This window comes from Cyprinodon tularosa, unplaced genomic scaffold, assembly GCF_016077235.1.
Source record: "Cyprinodon tularosa strain WSP-4 unplaced genomic scaffold, ASM1607723v1 ctg117, whole genome shotgun sequence".
Classification (NCBI taxonomy): domain Eukaryota; kingdom Metazoa; phylum Chordata; class Actinopteri; order Cyprinodontiformes; family Cyprinodontidae; genus Cyprinodon; species Cyprinodon tularosa.
This window is the reverse complement of record NW_024037970.1, coordinates 1962145-1984813: the sequence shown is the minus strand read 5'-3', so window position 1 is coordinate 1984813 and position 22669 is coordinate 1962145.

Below are 22669 nucleotides of genomic sequence, written 5' to 3'. Positions count from 1 at the left end.
TCACCAGTCTTAAACCTCACAGCTCAACGGTCTCTTGGTCTGATATGCTTATAAAGGTTGGTTGTGGTTTAGTTTGTTTTGCATGTACATTCCTGTTAGTGGTTTTTTGACTGAAAAGAAGACAAAAAAGATAAAAATCCTTTATGTTTTCTGGAGGAAGTCACTGAGAGGTCACTTGAGTATGTTTCCAGGTAAAAACAGATGGCCTCCCCCATACTGAGGCAGTAAAGAACAGCAGCATTGCATCATGATTATGGATCTTGCAGCCAAGTTTTGATGAAATACATATGAAGACGGAGCTCAGGCTTGTTCATGGTCCCACGAAAGATCCCTGAATTGTGTAAGGGACCATTTAAGGAAATAATATTTTCTCTGCTTTTAACCCCCCTCTATCTTTGTCATATTCTTCATTTGTGTAAATAAGGTAAAAGGAGAAGGTGAGTAGGCATTTCAACTTGACAATTGTGTAACTATTTCATCTTAATGCTATTTCTGACCTACAAAACACTGGCGAAAGTTTAAAGGATTCTCGATTTTTTCTTTGCTAGGTGGGGTCAGGATGCGCATGTGTTTCACTTACTTTCTTTAACGAAAATTGGGAAAAAAAAGTAGAGGAGATGGAGGAAAATTAGGTTTTGGAGAAGTGTATCTTATCTGTATTTACTGGTTCTTATCAAATCCAAGGATCACAAAGCGAACATTCCTATGCTGATGGTTTGCAAGCAACGCTGTAGCAACCGCTGTCCTGGGGCACGCTGACAGAAGCGTGGCTGCTTTACACTGGGGACGCCAGGACATCTTATTAACATCAGTAGGCAATGAAGAAGAAACGTCTTGCCCAAGGACATAACAACAGTAGGAGCTTAAAATTGTAGGAAAGCGGCCGTTCCAACCATTGCATTTCTGAATTCTCCCAAGTGATGCCCGAATTTACACGAGTGAAAAAAGTTAATGTGATTGGTTGATAATCAAGGGGGCGGGATTGTTGTGGCTGAAGGTACGCAAGCAAGTTTGGTTGTTGCTGGTTTTTTGGAAGCATCTTGCTAACCAGTTAGCAACTTAGTGCTATTAGGTTCCCAATGGGAAATTACACTGGGACCAAGTAGCATTTAGCAACGACACTGTCAAGGAACGCTATGGACAGCAGAAACATGCAAGAGGAGGAGAGTTTTGTGTCAGAGGTCATGGATGAGTCTCCTTTGTCATACATTTTTTATTTAGAGGAGGAAAGTGGGACGAAGTTGTTGTGGAAGAGGACACCAGGGCGGCAGAAGATTTGTTCAGTGTAGAAGGCTTACAGCCATACGTTTGAGCCCTTGCCTCGCAACGCTGCCAGTTCTGTTAGCTCTACGCCTGCCAAAAACACAGACGTCAAACCCTGTGAACACTGGGACGGAACTCAATGGGAAAGTAAAAAATTCTTATTTTTATTGTATAAGCTGACGTATAGTTAACTGGCCTGCATTAGATAATAGGGGGAAAAAAACACAGATTTAAGACAGGATTTTTTTTAAATAGATAACTTTTGCGACAATATCGTCTGATAAAGAGTACATTTATAAAAATGTTTAAGCCAGAATGATTTGAAATTTAAATATGACTTCCCTATGACTTTAAACTGGTGACCCTCCTATGCCACTGTCACCCTGTGGTCAAGAATATAGATTGTTGACTGATATCTGTGTCACATGTGTATAACCATCTGTGAGACGCAGAAAATCTGGGCTTGTTTTGACTTGATTAAATTCGGAATCAAATATGTATTATTTGTATCAAGCCACTGCTTTGAAATGCATTTAAATACGACCTAAAATAACCTTCTAGATCATTTGAAATTTCACAATCTACAGAAGAAAGTAAAATATTTCAGCTTCATAAAAAAAAAGAAACCCACAAGTGGATTATGTGCCTACCAGAGGATATTTTTATTGCAATGGAAAGACAGGTTTAAGCTGTGGGTTTACCCTTTCATCTACACCTCTGTTCACCAGATCTTTCTCCTTTTATTACAAAAAGGCTGGAATGATAAAATGAACCGCTTCCTGTGAGTCACAAGGTCCAAAACCTTCAAAGTACAAAGTTTAACAGCATTCATAAAGTTGTATTAAATGTTTCACTGTTGTGTTATTCCAATCAGCCGAGGTTGGCAAACTTTTCCTTTTATCATAACATCAAAAATCGTTCAAGTTGAAGCATATGCACTCCAGTTTGAGCTCCCTGAACTCTGGCAGCACGGCATAAATCCACAGCGTTAATGGTTTTGTGTCAGAATCAGCACATCGCAGCGTCCTGTTGGCAGCTTGGTGTGTTCAGGGAAATGTCAGAACATTAAAGGCCTTTCAACCAAATCCTCGGCAGGTCTTTAGGTATGCCAGTGGTGTCCAGAAGCAGGTATGTGGCTCGAGAGGATGATAAATCCTAGTAGTATAGAGAATGTGTGACAATATGCTTATAGATAAAACCCAATGGGGTGAGGTGATGCAGACCAGCAACTAAATATATATAAAACATCATTACACCAAGGTAAAGTGGGGCTCACCCTGGTGAGGCTGCTGTGCAGCTACAGTACGGGCGTACTGCAAAAAATCACTAAAACTGAACGCTGTGACCAGGATGGCCCAGCTGTGGCTCTGGCAGCAGAAACAGAGCTGGAGAAAAAAGAAACTCATGGGGATTTACTTGCCCTCCGAGGAGTTGTCAAGCAAAACGTGTGTGCATGAATATCATTTTTCCTCCTCTCAAAGCCTTTTGGTTTCCTATGCTTCTTTTTTTTCCTTTTTTCAGTAGTCAAGTTAGCTTAGTTTGGAGGGTTGATTCTATTCTTAAATTTTCCTGAATTTTTTTTTCCTGTCAGGCATTTAGTTTTTCCTGTTTGGTTTGTGAAATTTAGGTGCTTGGTGTAGCGTCTGTCCTAACTTCCTTCTTGCGGATTAACTTTGTTGATTCAGATTGCCTCTGAATTTGAGTAATTATAATGATTGAGGTTCTTTGTGGCGTCAACACGGCAGCTGCATCACATTCAATGTGCTCCCAGTGTAAAACAATTCAGAAAAATTCCTCTCACTATAATCTTCTTGTCCAAGGATCTTAGAGCTAATATTTTACGGGATGGAGAATTTCTGTCTTAGGTGATATGATGCAAAATAATTTATAAACTGAATAAATATCTAAAGAATATTTTAACTGGAAAGAGTCATATGTATCAAAGATAAATAATATTTCCAATACTCCCTGCAGTATTTTCTATTTATGTGAAATACATGAAAACTATATATTTGCAGCATCAAGTCTGATCACAAAAGTAGACCCTTAAAACATATTTACTGATTAGTTAGTTAGTTAGTTAGTTAGTTAGTTAGTTAGTTAGTTAGTTAGTTAGTTAGTTAGTTAGTTAGTTAGTTAGTTAGTTAGTTAGTTAGTTAGCTAGCACAGGCTCTGGCTTTCAGTGTTGTTGTGTCCTTGGGCAAGAACCTTCGCCTGTATCACCTACTGATGGTGGTCAGAGGTAGAGCAGGGAATATTAGCCCGAACCCGACGGGACCCGAGAGGTCCTGCCGGGTTCGGGCGGGTTCGGGCTGTACTTTTTATTATTTCATTCGGGCCGGGCTCGGGCTTTAAACCGTTATATGAGCGGCAAATAAATGATCATGTGATAACGTTCGATCTATAAGCGATGAATGCAAAATGGATGTTACAGAAGTGAAACGGAGATTAGCCCTTAATGCGCACAATTGAAAAATGTCGGGCTGCAAACGGGTCGGGCTCTACGAAGCTGTCAATCATAACGGGCCGGGCACGGGCCTGGTTCTTTCGGACTCGGGTCGGTTTCGGGCTGACTTTCAAGGCCCGTTTCATGCTCTAGTCAGAGGGCTCCGTGGCGCCAGTGTATGGCAGCCTCACTTCTGTCAGTGAGCCTTGCCACCATAACCAAAGTACAGGCCATTTAATTAGTTAATTATGTGAAATTCAGAATTTTGACCCTGCAAGGAAATCCATGGATGTATGGATGAGCTGACTTATTTACCATTTTATTTAAAATTAAATTAATTAAAGTTTTTGATAAACTTTTTTGAATTTGCTGCATCTTTTCTTTTTTATATTAATTGGACAGAAAGAGGTTGCACTGAAATAAAGTATATAAATAAGTAATTTGAACTACTGAGATACACTATTTAAACAATCAGGTACCACATCAATGTCTTTTCCCTTTTTATCATCTCAAACCGTTTTTTTTTTTTTTTACTGATGTCATAGTCACAGGGGAGTCATAGGATTAATATTGAGAATATTTTTTGCAATTTCTATGCATTAAGATTTATCAACAAAGTTCCACTTAAATTGATTTAATGTTTTTAATTAACAAAACCTAACTATCTGCTAGGAAAAAAGTACAAATAAAGGTTGAAGCAAAAACAGACAATTATCCCACCTACTGACAGGGAGGGTTTGTACTTGAAGCTACCTTTGTTAAGGTATTATACACTAAAGGTGGGTCTGTTAAGATTCTGAAAGTTCAAGACTATTAAATGCAGACTGCTCTCTACTTGGTCATTCAAATGTGATGATTTGAAAAAGAAAATCAGCTATTCTAGAATCTCTTAAAACAAAAAATAACAAAAAAAATATTATTATTGCAATTGCCTATATATACAAAAAACAATATGTATTTCAATTAAATCCTCCTGCAATTTTGGATGAACATCCAAGGAAGCAGATTTAGGGTTTTAGCCATAACAAGTAGCTTAAAGTAGAGGTTAGTGTTGTCATTTTAAGAAAATCTTAGAACTTTAGGAATTCTTTGATTTGATTATTATTTACCTTGGAAATATAAAAAACATTTCCAAAGCATGAATTAAGCCTTCTAAGGGCTTCTAAACTGAAACACCAGTAAGGGGTAGTGAGAAGGACATTGGTGAGGCAGAGTGACTGAAGCTGATTGGATGGTCCGCCACTTAAATAATGAAATAAATAAAGACAAACTTCTTTAACAATCACAGACTCACTTTATCATCCTTATTGAAGGAGACTAATTTTATTGACAGGTTATACACTAGTTCCACCTCTAGTTACATAGTTGAATTAAGGATAAGTACGTGATAGGAAAAACACTGAATAATTACAAAAGAACGTCAAAAATATTCAATCAATTTATACAGAACGTTTTTGATAATACTACTGAATATAAAATGCTTATTGGTAAACATTTTCTAAGAATTGGAGAACATTTGTAGAAAAACATTTGAATAATTACATACAAGCTAAAGTTCAATGTTATAAACTCCATATATCCTACATAGCAGTGGTGTCAAAAGTACACACATTTGTTACTTAAGTAGAAGTATAGATACTGCAGTTTAAAAACACTCTGGTAAAAGTTGAAGTATCAACTTGACCTGTTTACTGAAGTAAAAGTGAAAAAGTATGTGCTCCAGAAACTACTTAAAGTATAAAAGTATAAAGTAACCTTTAAGAAAAAGGCCAGATGCCACTATATGAATTAAAAGCTCAATTTTTCATCTATTTCAAAAAATTCTTTCAGATAGGGCCAAGGATGAGGGAGGTCTTGTTGGTCTCCATCTCCCAATACGCTCTCGCCTGTGTCCGACCTTTCAGACATTTAGACATGTTTTTCTGAATCCGACATTTTAGCATGGCATAGACAATTCACGTTTGCAGTTTGAAGAACACCTGCTTGCTTCTGATGATTTCCTTTAGCTAACCAATGAGTGTTTGCTTTATATGACTCATCCAATCACACTAGTTTTCACTAGATGTGGATGGCGCCAATGATCTGCATTGGATGGCGCACATGACGTGAAATATATATTTAGAAACATTAAACCACGGGTAACTAATAAAAAATCAGTGGGGTCCGTATAAAGAAAATCAACCAGTAAATGTCAGGAGACATTTTTAATGATCTGTTACTTTAAACAGAATTTAACACACAAATAAAATGACGTATTTATGCATTCATGTTACACTGAATAAAGAAAAAAGATGAAAAAATAAAAATAGAAATTGCCAAATAGTGCATCCTGTTCTATCTGAGAGGAGTTTACACTTGTATGACTGTATTCCTATATATCCATCACTAGTTAAAAGACAAGATTCAGCAAATGCAAATTCTGCCCTGTAAATAATGACAGCGCAATTGTCGCTGTACTATCCGAAGCCTCATTTGGAGCTTTTAAACAGTCTTTTGAAAAACTTTGATAATTTGCTGCTGTAATATTATAGATATTTTAAAATAAAAAAATGATAGCAGATGTGAATAATCAAAAAATAACAGAAACACAATTATAGAGCATTCAGTATTATAAGAAAGCCCACACTGTTTCTGAATAAATACATTATTGTATGAGTTACGTTCCGTTTTTGTCTCTTTCCTTGTAAGTATGAAATGTCCCATGCTCCTGAATGCACCATAGCTGTCTGACGCTCGCGAATGCATCACACTGGTCTGTGTAGATGCGCGTTTGATTTTCAGTTGAAAACAAAGCTTTGCAGTTTTAAAACCCACGTCGGCTAATCATGTTTATTGTTGTGTGTGAATAACAAGAGACTACAACAAATAAATCAGCTTTACCTTTGGATTTAATGTTGTTCATAACATCGCAGTCCGCTAATCCGTGACCTGTGCCAAAAAGCCAAGAGTAACGAGTAACGTTTGTCTTAAAAATGTAAGGAATAGAAAGTAAAGATACTTGTGTGAAAATGTAATAAGTAGAAGTCAAAAGTAGGAAGAAAAATAAGTAATGGAGTAAAGTATAGATACCTAAAAAGTGTACTTAAGTACAGTAACGAAGTATTTGTACTTCGTTACTTGACACCTGTGCTACATAGAGACAGGAGTAAAAGGGTCGAGCTTTAGATCGCAGCTTCTCACATTCTAGGCTGGTGAGTAAAGACAGAGAAAAAAAGGCATCTGCTTATAATTTCACCTCAGAGTTCGCACCATGATCCCAGGACCAATTTACCTTTCAAAGCTCCTCTATTTTACTGCCATGTGTGGACAGAGATGCTGCTATTTTATCCACTTTAGTTTTCTCCACTTTTTTATATTTGTTTTATGTTGGTCATTTTGCCAAATAGAGCATCCTTAAAAAAGCTGGTAATTATAGTGAAATGACGTCAGGTGAGTCAAAATTATATCAAATAGACAGGCATCCCCAATCTCAGTCCTCAAGGCCTGCTGTCCTGCAGGTTTTAGAGGTTTCCCTGCTTTAGCACAGCTGATTATAATGATTACAGTAGACCAAAACCCTGTTTATCAGCTTTCAATTAAAATCAGCTGTGCTGGAGCAAGGAAACCTCTAAAACCTGCAGGAGAGCGGCCTCGAGGACCGAGGTTGGGGATGCCTGGATTAGTAAACTCTTAAAAAGGACTCATTGGATTAACTAAACTTTGTTAATAGCAGTTTTTCCATCCAATACATTTTTGCTAGCTGAACCAAATCCACATGTATCTGTATGGTGTACATTTATTCTGTTCTGTGTCTGTTCAACATAATTATTTTAAATACTTTTATAAGGAAATGAATGCATACACCAAATTTGAATATGCTTGGTTGGTTCAACTTCATAAAATCTAATTCTGTTGACCTATATTTATTACTGCATTGAATCAAACTATGTTAAAATAACTCATTACATTTAAAGGTACAGTAGGAGATCTTTTCTAACACATTTTTTACCATGTAGCTTAAAGATTTCCACAAAGCCACTTAGCAAGCAGTGAAATAGAAGGTCTGGAAATGAAACTAAAATAAATGGTCCCCGTTACAGTGAGAAATCTATGAATAACCCCAACCAATCACAAAAGACGGTCCGTTGTACACAATTGGTTCTTGAGATGTCAATCATGGTTGTCTGCTTGTCCCTCTCCCTTGTGCGTGTACCCTGACAAATGAACAAATAGATCCCCTCCAAAGGGCGGTTGCTGGGGCCGCTGACTGGACCGGACCGGGAACCCCGGTGGCCAGGGACGGAGTGACCACCGAACCCGACCCGGTGTCAGAATGCCCCACCTGCCTTACCAGGCAGGTGGGGGGAAGCACGAGGCCGCCGGTGTCCAGACAACTGTCACCGGGTTGGGTTCGGTCACTCTGTCCCCAGTCCTAAGGGCTCAGGGCTCGGTTCTGCTGCACTGTAGTCGACCAAAATCCCGGACGATTTTGAAATTGCTCCCGGACATTTTTTTTAGGTATGAAAAGTAGGACATGTACGGAAAAAAGAGGATGTCTGGTCACCCTTTTCACACTTAAAGTAGCAAGAGCAGCAAAGACGTGTGTGCTGCTTCATTTTTGATGCTTGTAAAAGTTTTGTTCTGATGTGCCACTGAAGCATGTTTGCTACTCTGGCTACGCGGTGGAAAAAGTGGGTCTGATGCGCGCTGTGCAGAGCTACCCTATCCTTTCTTTGCCTGTAACAATGGCAGCTATATTTGCTGTGATCAGTGGGTAAAAAGTAGTTTGAATCTATTTTGAAGTGAGAAAGTTCACCTGAAAACATCATCAGTGCAGTTAGTTCATCCAGATTACCACCCTGCCTTCAAATATTATTTCTGTCGGAGTCGATCAACCCACGTACACCGATGGTGCGCTGTCACTAGGAATCCCATTCAACAGCAGCCTATGGCCCGGTCGCCTCCTCGCGGTTTGCTGCACCGGCTGAAAGGCCTTTTTTATGTACGTAATCCAAACTGCAGGCATCAGGATAATAAAAGCGAACATGTTTTGACCGCAGATTTCGGCATTTTAAGTTAATTTAGGCGTTAATAGACTGTTTCAGAGGAGGGATCATAGCGCTCTGTATCATCAGTGCTGTCTGCAGCACGTCTGAGCAGCAGCAGACAGCATGTGTGTCCATGTGTTTTGAAGGCGTGGTTTCGAGGGGTGGTCTGAAGGGACAGGCATGGTTGTGTATGTTCAAAAATATAGCTTGCTGGAACCATTTTTTTTAAGATCTCCTACAGCACATTTAAATAAACAAATGACAAATTAATTGGTTTTATCAACTAAACTGTATTTCCTTAAAGAACAAAAAGAGTCTCTGTTAACAAACATGCATGAATTTCACATAGAGCTGCCTGTGATCAGGGATCTTAGCTTCAACTTATGGTTTCATCTGTGTGGACTTTTGCAATGACTAACTCCGCTATCTCTTTTAGATGTAGGATTACCTGCCATGCTGGCTCATTCTCTGACAAAATTGCTCCAACAATTAAAGGAAGTAATCTTAAAAAGGACCAATTTTTATGAGCATTGCCAAATAACCTAAAATACTTGAGTTCGCTTGAAAGTCCATTGTTGTAAATTTCCAAGGCAGCCTTACAGTAAACACAAGAATTTTAGGTTACTTTGCATTGTACATCTATTAAATATTACCTAATAATTCTGGGGCCAATTACTTTAGGTATATTGAATGGTAATGAATTGAGTGACCTCAGAGTGGGGCTTGAACAATATATTTTTTGTGTGTGTAGTAAAAGGACTATAGAGGTTTGTTTTATTCACATAACCATGATAAAATATTAAGTTTGGATTTTCTTAATACCCCCTTGTTTATTTTTTCCTGTTTCAACCAATTATAGCTCTTAGAAGACAGCATCACAACTAAACCAGGACCAACCATACCTCCCTACTGATAGGAATTTCTGTCAAGTTTTGGCTCAGAGTCGGCCTCAGCAACTACCTGAATCACCAATAAGCTAGGACTTCTAGGTAGGAGATTTTTGGGTAAGTTAGGAGCTTTCTTAGAGGACTCTGAGAATCTTTGTAAATACAGAAATGTTAGTTCTAATCATATCTAAGAGACCTTTTTATATATATTTGCTGTTCCCCTCGCTGCTTGGGTCAAACTACAGACTGGTATTATTTTTACCTTCTTTAAACGTTTCAGCAGCATTGCTACACTTCCTCAAAGGTCACATTGGTGATGTCTATGGCTCATTGCTGCTCTGTCAACAGACTGTCCCACTAGATTTTCAGAAGTCACCATGGTTGTTTCTCTGATCAATGCCCTGCTTGGGATTCTGTCAGTTTAAGCAACTTGTTGGGGCTGCAGTTGTGTTATACTCTCATTTTCAGATGATGACTTGAACAGGGCTCTGTGAAGTGATCAAAGTTTGGGATATTGCTTTACAACCTTAGTGGTGTTAGGAAAACAGACACTTTAGGGATATTTTTGTATGCAGCAAAATTTCTTAGGCTCAGGATATTCTGTTTCCTGTTTGGAGTCCCAAGACCATAAATCTAAATGAGGCTGTAGTTTCAGAAGGACAGTTAGCAATCAGATTTTGAACATTAGCCAACGTCGTGGCTCCAGGTCCTTTCCGGTATCATGCAAGGTTAAACTCTTTTTGGTAGGAGACAGAGCTAGAAGAAAAATACCTGGTAAAAATGTCAAACCTTATACACAGAATGTTTTTATCCACCTAGTGTCTCTTGAGTGTCAGCAAACCCTCTCTATTTCACAAAGCAGTTTTTAACAAACCAGCTCAGATTCCTTACTGGCTCAACAACTAGTGGTGAGATCTACCAGTCAAGGTCAAGTTTGAAGGTCAAATACATCAAAAACCAACTTTACTACACTTGGCTTCCAAAGATGAGCACTTTTCTTTTCAGTGGATTGTTTTTTTTTTTCACTTTTTTTGGAATACTTCTCTTTTTTGAATGGATTTTTCTTTTTATCACAGAGATTTAATGAAAAGTTTTGCTCTAACAGTCTCAAATCACATATATCTGTAGCTTGGCTAAACAGCAGTTTAAGTGTTGAATAGTATTACACAAAATCCTGCAGCAGTGTAGGAGGATTGAATGGATAACAGAACAGAGGAGAACATGTGCTGGCTCACACAGACGAGGGCAATGCGTTCAGAACCTCCTCCAGTACGAAGCTGACACAGACAGAGCTTTTTGGTCAAGAGCTCACTGAAAGCAATAAATTGAACAAAAACGGAACCAACTCAAAGGGGAAACTTTTCATCCCAACTCTATAACTCTTCCTGCCCCCCCCTTCCCCCTCCATTATATTTTATGTCTGAGCTTTTTTTGCCCTGATTGCAATACCAGGCCATATTCAGTCCTTGGAAGAACAAAGCATCATAGCTGGAAGCAGACCTGGCTATGTAGAGGAGGAGTTCATAGATATTCACAGAGCCGTATAAACGGACCTTAATAATAAGAAAAACACTCAGTGTTATCGTATTCATGACTGTTTACTACACATTCTGAGTAAGTCTGCCCTATTGCGTGGGATAGGGAAACCACTGTTCCTTTAGGTATAACTTAAGGTCTTTCCTGTGCTTATCGTGGGAACAGAAAGCTAGACTGGAAAAGTAATTACTATTGATTTGCAGGACTATTCACCAAGTAAGCATAGGCAGTTTAGGCTGCAGCAGCATTTCGTCAGCATGTGTGCTCTCCCAGAGGGGTGCATGCCGTTAGCATTTGGGCTGAATGCTGTTTTAAGATGCAATTTTGCTTGAAGCATCAGAGGGAAATGTGACATTCTCAAAATCTTTCAACCTTTTAGACTCAGTTTTGCAGCAGTCATCGCATAAAGAGACCTGCACACTTTACCCTGACATACCCCTGGGATAGTAATATTGAGTTACAGGAGAAACAGACACAAGTTGTAGTTTTTATTTTTTTATGTGCACACAAGGTCCTGAGCTGAAAGTGGTCCCTTTTTAAGATATTTCTTACTTTGTGAGATTAAGCATGATCATCTATAGGGCTGTCTTTTTTATGTACAGGAAATACACTAAACATTAATAAAACGTAACAGTAGATATATTCACTGCAAGTAAATAAAAATAATTATCTAATGCTTTATTTGTTTTATTTTTGCCCAAAACATATTCTATTAACTGCCCTTGTCCTTTAAAACTAAAACAAAAATCATTTCCTGAGGTAGAAAGTAAAAAAAAAATTTTTTGAAAATGTTTAAGTATTTATAATGTGTGAAAAATGTCAAACTGTTGAGTGGAATTAAAGTCAAATGAATAGGGGCAGTCCCCATTTTCTACTTTATAGAAGACACTGGTAAAACTCCCAGTAAAAAACAAAACATCATCAGCATTTTTCTGCCGCTACCATGTTTGAAATTCGGTTGAGTATTCTTAGAGCTAAAAGCCTTATGCTGTATCCTCCAAATAACGTTATTGTTATGGTGACTGTATAACTGAACCTTGTAGTCTCGCTTGACCACAAATCTTTTCCTCAGAACGAATGGTCCCAGATATTCCATCCTCCGTGTGTTTTGCTAAAGAACAAATATACAAGTCAATTTATTGACTGCAGTAATTCCTACTGGGTCTGTGGCACAGTGAATTCACAAAGGTAGAGTCTAATTTTGATGTACAAGAGCCAGAGAGGAAGTCAGACATTGAAGAGTTAAACTGATGTGATATACACTGCACAAAAAACTAATTAACACATTCTAGATTGATTGATTGATTTATTTTATTTATCACACAGTGGAGAAATTTCCATCCTCCACATCTCCTGGTTTCCTGAAACAGGTCAAATTTTAACTCCGTTTCAAATCTATGAAATTTCTTTAATGAGATTGTGGAAGAAGAACGATTTTTAAGTTGTTTTTTTTTGTTTTTTTGCTCTAATACATAATGTAAAAAGGTCAATACAGAATCACATCAGTAGCTAGTTAATAGGGTCCTTTAATGAGATTAAATTGGTGCTCAAGATTTCTGTTACAGAGGCCTCATGAGGGGAGAGTCACCAGCAGCAGTGTTCCCAGTAATCTTGTTTAATCATTTCCAAAAGCAAGATGTTGATGAAGTGGAGCTATTGAGGTTTTAGCCTGAAACATGCATCCCAGCTTTGTTCAAATGTTTGCAGCACAAAAAATAGACTGTTGTGTTTTCACCAGTGCTGCTGCGGTGACTTGCGATGGGATGGAACTCTGAAGATTAGACCTTCAAAGGGCTGTGGGTCTGAATAAGAAGGTCATGGCCTCTTCTGAGGTCTGCTTTAGGACTGTGGCCTTCCATTTATGGGCTCAGCCATCTTTACTTCCCTTTGGAGTTAATGTGCTGGATGCATTTCATTAAAACTCTGCATTCTTTTGTAGCCCTCTCTGTCGTCATATATGAAACAGAGTTCATGGACAGTATTGGTATGCCAGGCCATGAATGAATCATGGAAATTGGTGTAATTAACTCCTCCTAATGTTTACAACTTTTAAGACCATGTTTTTTCTCACTATATCCAACCAGAGGACGGAGAGGAAGAGAAAGAGAGAGAGACAGAGAGAGAGAGAGAGAGAGAGAGAGAGAGAGAGAGAGAGAGAGGGGGGGGGGGGGGAAACGACAATATGGCTTCAATCAAGTCACAGAATAAATTATTCCTAATTACTTACAGAAAGCTGTAATGGTAAGTAGTTATTATAAGGAGTAGGAGAGAGATGTCCAATCAATGTCTCAATCACAACATAGAGTAAGGATTATGTTGTTTTGTTTAGAATAGTTTAAATATATCTTAACTAAAATGTGTATAAACACTATTTATAGAAAAAAAATGAATGATTATCATTAGGAAACCATTGGGGTTCTCAAGATAACCAATGCAGTAGTTCTTGATGTCTGTAAAATTGGAAGGTTTGTATCCATTGCAAAGGGATTTTTTCTCTCTTTAGTCAATATTTATGTTTAATTTGTTAATTATTTATTATTAATAAAAAAAATGTCATTATATGTATTACTTCCATCTGTGTGGCTTTTTTTGTTTCTTGGATTTCCAAAAGCAAAATGTACTTTTATCTGAAGGGAGGCTGTGGACTTCTGGGCAACAGCCTATGAGCCTTTGGCTCATCAGCCAAAGTTTGATGCTTCTGATGTTGTCTCTGTTCTGAAGTAGCTAAACACCAGGAATGAGATAGCTGTAGTTCATATCCTGGACACATCTGTGTGTGGTCGCTCTTAAAGAGTTGACTTTAGCTGCAGTTCATGCCTAGTAAATCTAACTTTAAAACTGGGAATTGCTTTTCCTTCACAATCCTCTCAATACTGCAGTTATTGTTTTTGCATGTGCACTTTTTCCTACTTCCTTTTTCTTCCACGAAATTAACTTTTTTGATTTATCCTTCCGTGAATGTGTCAGTGATTGTCTGCGGGACAACTGTTTAGTCAGCCCTTTTGGTAACACCCTTTTAAGGCTTTCAATTCTAAGTAAAGATTTATGTGGAATATAATAAAATCAATACCATGAATTCATCTTGAAAAAGACCCCATTCAAAGCTGCAAAGTGGCGTTATTTAACATTTTTGATTGCATACATTGTTTTTTCTGAAAGATTACCACACACTGCAAGGGTATTATTTGTCTTTTGGTGTGTTTTTGCTCAATCTGTCAGTACTGTACATAAAGCCCTTTGTGTACATTTTCAATAACAAAGGAGATAAGCTACTGCACATGTGCACAAGGAGTAAACAAGGTAGTAGCCTACTGCAGCTAGGCCAGTACATTCCTCCCATGGCAGTGTGAAAATAAAGACAAAAAGTGACACAGTGATAGATAGATAGATAGATAGATAGATAGATAGATAGATAGATAGATAGATAGATAGATAGATAGATAGATAGATAGATAGATAGATAGATAGATAGATAGATAGATAGATAGATAGATAGATAGATAGATAGATAGATAGATAGATAGATAGATAGATAGATAGATAGATAGATAGATAGATAGATAGATAGATAGATAGATAGATAGATAGATAGATAGATAGATAGATAGATAGATAGATAGATAGATAGATAGATAGATAGATAGATAGATAGATAGATAGATAGATAGATAGATAGATAGATCACATGGCATTATAGGACAGTCAGGTTCTATTACGTAGCTACATCAATTGTCACCATCTGGCTTTCTTTAAGTTTCATGTAACTGCCACTAGATGGCACCACATCTGTTTATGTCTGCTTTTTGTGTCCAGTGTTGAAATTCCATTTAGGCTCGAATCGGACTACTAAAACTTTATCAGGACGGACACTTGGTATATAAAACATTATGTTACTATGAGCAAATGGTTTTGGGTCATTTTTGTATAGTCATATGTTGTGACTATGCACCCTTAAGCACTAGCAAGACTACAATGATCAAACCAAATTCATGCAAAAATAACGTTTCTACATCACAGCAATACCATTACATTTGTATTTTACAAAGGTCATTAGAAAATACTTCAGGAACCAAAAATTACAGTCACATAAAAATACATAAACTATCACAAAAACAACAGTAGCAAACCAATTTTTAAAGCCTGAAAACAGAATTTTTGTGGTGAACATACATTTTGGACATCAGATTCTGTAAACTCTGTTTGACTTCTTCTTCTGCTGCAGGCCTCAACAAAGAAAAACTGAGACGTTATAACCGCAGTACATTGTTGATTAGAAAATGAACTCTGAATAATAGTGAAAATGTCCAATAAAAACATGAAGCTGTCCCATTCCTGGACAACAGTTTGTGAAAATTTAATCCTGAACAATTAGAGAGTATTTCTGCCAGAGAGAATTTCATTGTCGGATCCAAGTTAGTGATTATTCCACACTCTGTGTCTGAAACACGGTTGTTTTTATGAAGGGTAATATTCCCAAAGCTTGATGTTTGTATGACATTTTTTTTGAAAGAGGCATAAGTCAGAAATATCACATTTACTAGCTTGACAAAGCAGCAATAGCTTGGTCATTTATTAATTCTACAGTGGTCGAGTCTTTCAGTAACAAACCAAAAACATGATATATGTTTGAATGGAGACCAAATGGAGCCACATTTTCCCGCACCACAAGATGAGATCTATAATTACAGCTATGTGTTGATGTGCTCAGATGATTGGACATGGAATACTGTGCTTTTCATCAAAATTGTAAACTGAGCTGTATTCCTGACAGACAAGGGCCTCCTATTGCAAGCTGGACCGTCTCACTCTGCTGCTGCGTAGCACCGGAGGTGTCGGCCCTTAATTGAATTTTCATTGCCTACTTTCCGTGTAATGGCACGGTATCCTTTCTGGACTCAAAACCTGCCAATGTTGCAGAAAGTGGAGCACTGGCCGTGACGGTTGGTGCCGCTCCAGGTTTTATATTTATGTTCTTGGAGGCCTTAGAGGTCCGGGTAAGATGAATCTACAGTACCTGCAGCAGGGCGGCCATGTCAAGACAAATCACACTATTTGTTTTTCCACTTCTGTGGAAATAAACCCCCACATTTTACCTTCTTTGACCTATACAACATCGAAATCAGACATAATATCATACAAACTGGAGATTTTACACAACTTGCCCTAAGAAATCCTTTTTCACTGGAGGAATCAAATGTCATAACTCTAAACAAAATATTTAGCTTTGTTAATTTTATTATGTTTTATAAATATCTCAAAATATTTTAGTTAACTTTTCAGCTTTCTGGCCCTATTTGCACCTGAAGTCAGATATTTAAATCCACTTAAAAAAAAATAGACACATTCTCATGTCTTCTCATTGCTAAATATTAAATAAAAGTAACATTTTGCTAAAGGCCAGCAAAATTCCTCTTTTAATCCAGAGGGTAGGTACACCAAAATCCTAATGCCTTTAAACAATTTTAGAAGAAAAATTGTGACCTCTGAGGTTTTACAAATTCCAGATCAGTTGGAAAGAAGGTCATACTCTAACAGAAACTTAAAGACACATATTAAAGTTTATAAATCCCCTAAGGGATAAATACCTAGATTTTTATTCAAGATTTTTATTTATACAATTCAAAGTACTTAAAAGAAAAAGCACAGTACCAGGTCAAGAACAGTTGGAATACACAATCAAATGTATATTTTCATTAACAACAAGAACAAGGAATAGATAGGAAAAAACAGCTATAAGGTCAGTTTACATAGAGGATAAAAATGGCACTTTAGATATTCAATATTTTACTCTCCTCAGGGAAATTGTTCCAAATAAGTTAAGCAAATGATGTGTGCGTTGTAATCTTACCTGGTTTCTGTCAGAATGAATGAAACTAAATGGAATTATTTGAAGGTTTGGGAAAACTTTAGTAATAGCATTCATTTTGCTAAATATTCAGGAAATGTATAAAGATAATTTTACCATATTCCTCTTGACTACATTCTTTTGTGCGACTTTGTATTGCTCTATTACAAAAAATGTCATGTCACAAGCATTAAGGAGCGCATACTTTTAACAGCTCCACCCAAATAATTACACTACACAAATTATGATATCATTATTTTATTAATATTATATATATCTATATATTATATATATATTATATTATTATATTTATTAATATTTTAATAATTAATATTTAGATGGAGATGATTGTAATATTCATTATTTATGGGAAATTATAAAAACTCAAATAGGACATACCCTCAGCATTTAGTTTTTTGTAGAAAAACAGAAAGCTGAAGTTCCTTTGAATAATGTGTGTGCGTAGAAAAAAAAATTATAATTTTAGCTGGATACCAACTATTTGCTTTGAGTTTTGTTTAATCCTTGAACAACTGCAGCAGTTGTACCATGGCCACTGGTGAAATTAAATAGAATTATCTCAGTTTGAAGCTTTAATTTGAGCAAAGATTTACCAATTAACAAAAACAAAAAGGCCTAAAATGAACCAAATATCAATGTTTCAAAATATCTGAATAATTTCCGCCTTTTGCCAATTTACTCTTTGGCTTTTAACACTGCATATTTGTATGGTCCTCTGTGCCCTCTTTATTTAATTATTCATTTTAAACTCTCACTGCTTTTATGTGTGGTTGTTGGATTGGATTGGATTGGATTGGATTAGATTGTTAGAGGCTTGGAGTGACAGGTAGTTAGAGGACTAAGTAAGTATGGGTACATTTTTAGAAAACTATATATCTTAGACAAGTTACTCCTGGTAGGTCAATACCAGCAATGCTGCTGTATGACTTTGGTTTTTCAAAAGGATGTTAGGTTTTGACTTGAAATAGAGGTTAGTTAGGCCTTATTTTATGTTTCTTTGATTTTGTGCTACCTAATCATCTGTTTCTCGTCTAACTCTTTCTAGAGTGTTTTGGAGGATAAAAGAATAAATGTCTTCTTCACTTTTACAGAGACTTTGATTAATCATTTTAGTTGTGGTACTTCCCTGATTTATTATTTCTGCCATGGTGCTTCCCTCTCTTGTTCCACTCAGGGACTGTAATAATACTGAAATTTTTCCACAATATAATAAAGTGGGATTTAAAGTTTGTAACTACATCAAGAAAACTTTTTACTTTGAGAATTTTGTGTATGTCAGCACAATCTGGATATTGGGTTAAAAAAAAAGAAAAAAACAAAAGAAAAAAGAAACATCTGGGTGTTGAACTTGGGCCTGGATGAGGCTTTTGTAAATTAATTTCACATTCACAGATTTGGCCAATTCAAACTATCATAATGTGCTGTAGGTGCCTGGATGTACGATGAGCTCATATTTTAGCTCAATACCCCAGAAACAGGATAATTGCAGCGATCGATGTGACAGTGGAGACTAGGCTCTTTGAATTACTCAATCATGCTTGATATGTCCTGGCTGCAGACCCAACAGTAAATAAATGCCAGATCACACCCTGCTAAATCTGGCTCTATGTGTGATTAGTTGGCGTTCAAATACAAGGCATTCTGGCTCACAGAGGAGCCTGAAAACTCTTTTTTTTTTATGAGAGCATCGGAGCATGCCACACATATGGGTCTGAGTTGTGCGCTACTCAAGATCTCATCTGTACTACTGAGTTTTTACAAACAATATCATGGAACAGTTATATTTTCTCTGTCCTTTCTATTTGGCAGATAACAAGAGCTAAAAAAACACAAAAGTCCACAGGGGGCTTCATGTGACAGAAAGTCTACTCATATCTCCAAACTGGTTCAGAAAGCACATTTATAATCGAATTATGGATAATTTTGACAGATTTTCCCCTGACTTACTTTTGTTTATTTTACTATTGAGAATATTTCAGTGGAATATTGAGGCTTTTCTTCCATTTTTTCTTTTCATGGACAGAAAGTTGCTGCTTTGCTGCCTCACAGAAAACACCTCACAATGTTGTTAAGAGCATGAAGAAAGGATGAATGGTTCATCTGATATAAAGTTGGTTAAGTTGGAGGTACCAGGTTTATCCAACAGGAAAATTGAGGTTATAAAGGTCTCCCTGTGTTGGGCCAATTCAAATGGATGAGTGGATGGGAATATCTATGTTATCTATGTTAGTGGTATGTTATCTATGTTACACCCCTGATGTAGGTGCTAAAAATATATTCTTTATATACCATTCCATACAAAATAACATGTAGCATTTCAACCTTTACATGTTTTCCTACAAAGTAAAAGTTGTGACATTTTATGATACACTTTCACAAATTATTGCATTAATGTGGAGAGAAATCAATATGATAAAAAAAATAATCAGTCTGTAAAATAAGTTTAAAAAAAATACCGTCTAGGTTTCTTTCATTTTGGTTTTCAACATTTCATTAACAGACCTTCACAGAAAAACAGATTAAATTCATGTTCAAACAAAAAGAGATATTATTTAGAGGAATTTATTGCAATCCCAACCTACAGATAAATAAGAATTGGATTACAGTCTACTCGTATGATTAATAATGCAATAGTCAAAATCAGTTTGTAATGCATGTGGCCACGGTGGACAATGGGTTCCCTCTAGTCATTAACACTGCAGCGATTATTTTTTGGGGATTTAACAACAAAAAAAATTTTTTTATTTAAAATGGATAACTAAAATAAATCTCCATTACAGCTCTAAACCTTTGTTTCTCAAACACCAACCTGGCAACATAACCCGGTTACTTCTACAAGCACAACATACATTTGGCATGAGTTGTGCCGACATGCTTCTTGCTATGTGTTTAAAACAAAGTCATTTTTTCCTTTCAGCCCCCAGCACTTCACCACCGACATGAAACAAACATTAACTAAAATGATCCTCCTTGTTGTTTTTGTTAGTGCCTGCCACAATATAAGAAGCTGACGCTGCCCACCTGTTACAGCCTCTAAAACTCAGGGAAGTTCTTTCCAACAAAAGCTAGCTTTGATTTTGACGTTTCTTTTTTCAGCTTGCCAGAATGCAAATATGTTAACATCCATTGTCTTTGAATCACACCAGGAATTTGACGCCTAAAGGAACCAAAAAGTATGCAAATATTTTTCCAATTTCTAAACCAGATGACTGTATGCTGTAATAAGACTCTCTGTGTTCCAGGTTTAAGTTGATTTAGTGCCAGACATTTGCAGCACATTTAAAGTAGACCAAAATAATCATGCTGTGAGAAATAATTATCAAATTCTTGGGTTCAAGGCAGTAAGTGAAATACATACACACCATCAAACATATCCATTGAGCACCAGTGGCTTTTTAAAAAGTTATCGTGTGCATGTGTGAATGAAGTCTGTGTAGTGTCGTACAGAGAGGTACTGATTTACAGCTTATTATTTTTTGTTTAATGTTTTGCATTTCACATAATCTGCTCCCCTACAAACACACCTCCACCCTAAAATCTTCACATTTAATCACATTACAACTTTGATACATGGCATTTTATTTTGCATGGCAGACTAATAAAATGTTGTCTATGAGTGAAGAGTGGAAGAGGAAAGATTATATCAATTTGAGTATGAGGTTTTATGCAGTAGCCCAACAAAGCCTTGTTTTTGTTTGGAAAACATGCAAATTGGAACAGCCAACAAGTCCACCCATTTGGAATGCGGGTCGTTTGGCTTCTTACCTTTAGAGCATTTAATACTCTTCTCAAAATTGTATTCATAAATTCATTTTAAAAACATTTATATAAATGTTCCTCTTCCACTCTTCACTCATAGACCACATTTTATTAGTCTGCCATGCAAAATAAAGTGCCATATATCGGTCGTATGGGTGGAACCCTTCGTCTGTTCCAATTTGCATGTTTTCAAAACAAAAACAAAACAAAACAGAAACAAGGCTATGGTCTGAATACAGCATAAGGAAGCAGTCATTTACATGAGAGTAAGTCTTTAGAGAAGGCTTAATCAGACTTAGTTTATATCAATATGATTTGAACAACAAAAGCTAAGGAGTGGAATAGATGCTCCAACGGTACCATATGCCACTCCACATTCTCTCAAATACTCCATCCCAACCTGGGATCACAAGGGAATCCAGAGAGAACAGGTGTTTGAGACAGAACAACTGCTCAAACTTGGGGGGATGTTTACCTTGCAAAATCTACCTGAGAAAAAACCGAAAGTTGATGTTCATACAAGTCTAGCATCCAGCCTGAAGTATCATAAGATGTACAACGCTGCTACTTACTAATCAGATGCCTTCTGAAAACCATTGGTTTCCTCTGGTTTGATTTCTGTACATCAAGAATGACGGCTGCTGAATGCATACACATGCCTAATTCTTTACAGAACCCTTTTGAAAAACGTTTTAAGCTCTGATCTTTTCACTTCAGCGACACACTGTGTAACTTCACTGAGACCTATAAAAAACATTGAAGCTAAAATGTAAATAGATACATATATTTTTGCGATGCACAGCATTGTCTCAAACTGCTCACCTAAAAATGACAGCATTTGAATCCCTCCTTGTTGCAGTCTTATTTTTTCATTTTATTTTTTCGAAATAAGGGAGTAAGATCAATATAGTGTCTGCTAGGGTTGTTTTCAGGGCGTCAGTAATGAAAAATTAAAAGCACAAGCAGGAAAGAATGCTATCGCCAAAAAGCTCTGTATCCCTCCAGAACGAAACATCATCATCCAAAGTTTACTGTACACACACTTCAGAGCTGTGTTGTATATATTTTATTGAGAAATGTTCAGTATTTGGCTACAGTTCCTCCGTAATTTAAGCGTTGAGAACTTCATTGTTTTACTAAAAGCCTCTTAAGCTTATCAGTCATTAGACTGGCTATTATTGAAAATCACCCCCCAAAAAATACAGTTTCTTAAGGTTACAAAGCAATATAATGTTGTTTTTATATTGAACATTTTTCAGATTTTTCTTGACTGGAACTCACTGCACTGGAAAAAAAAATATTTTTTCTTTAAATAAGTGCATTTGTTCTTGGATTGAGGAGGTAAAAGAGACATCTTGCCAATGGAACAAAACAATTTACACTTCAAAAAACAATTGCATTGTCTTATTTAAAGTGCATGTCATCTAATTATCTTATTTTAAGAGTAAAAATACTCATTCCATTGGCAAAATCTCATTTACCTACCCAAATTAAGAATAAATAAAGTGAATTTAAGAATTTTTTATTTATTTCTAGATCCTTTTTTCCAGTGTGATCTAGGGTTTTTCTATGTACATAAAATACATGTGAATGGTTGGGCACAGACGAACAATAGTACAAGTATGTTTTGGCCCAGAGTCACACCCTGAAGTGGGAGAAGGGGAACAAACTTGAGAATCAGCAAGATGCAGCAAGCAGATATTGAATGGTATTCCTACAGGGCTACCTTAGCTATTTTGAAAACCATGCTTATGCAGCATTAAACTGTGCTGTCCTTTCCATTGTCACTGCCACCTTTGACTTCTACACTGAAAAAAATAATTCTGTTATTGTTATTCTGTAATACTGTTTTTGGCATTAACTTAATCCTGTTTAGTTATTTTAA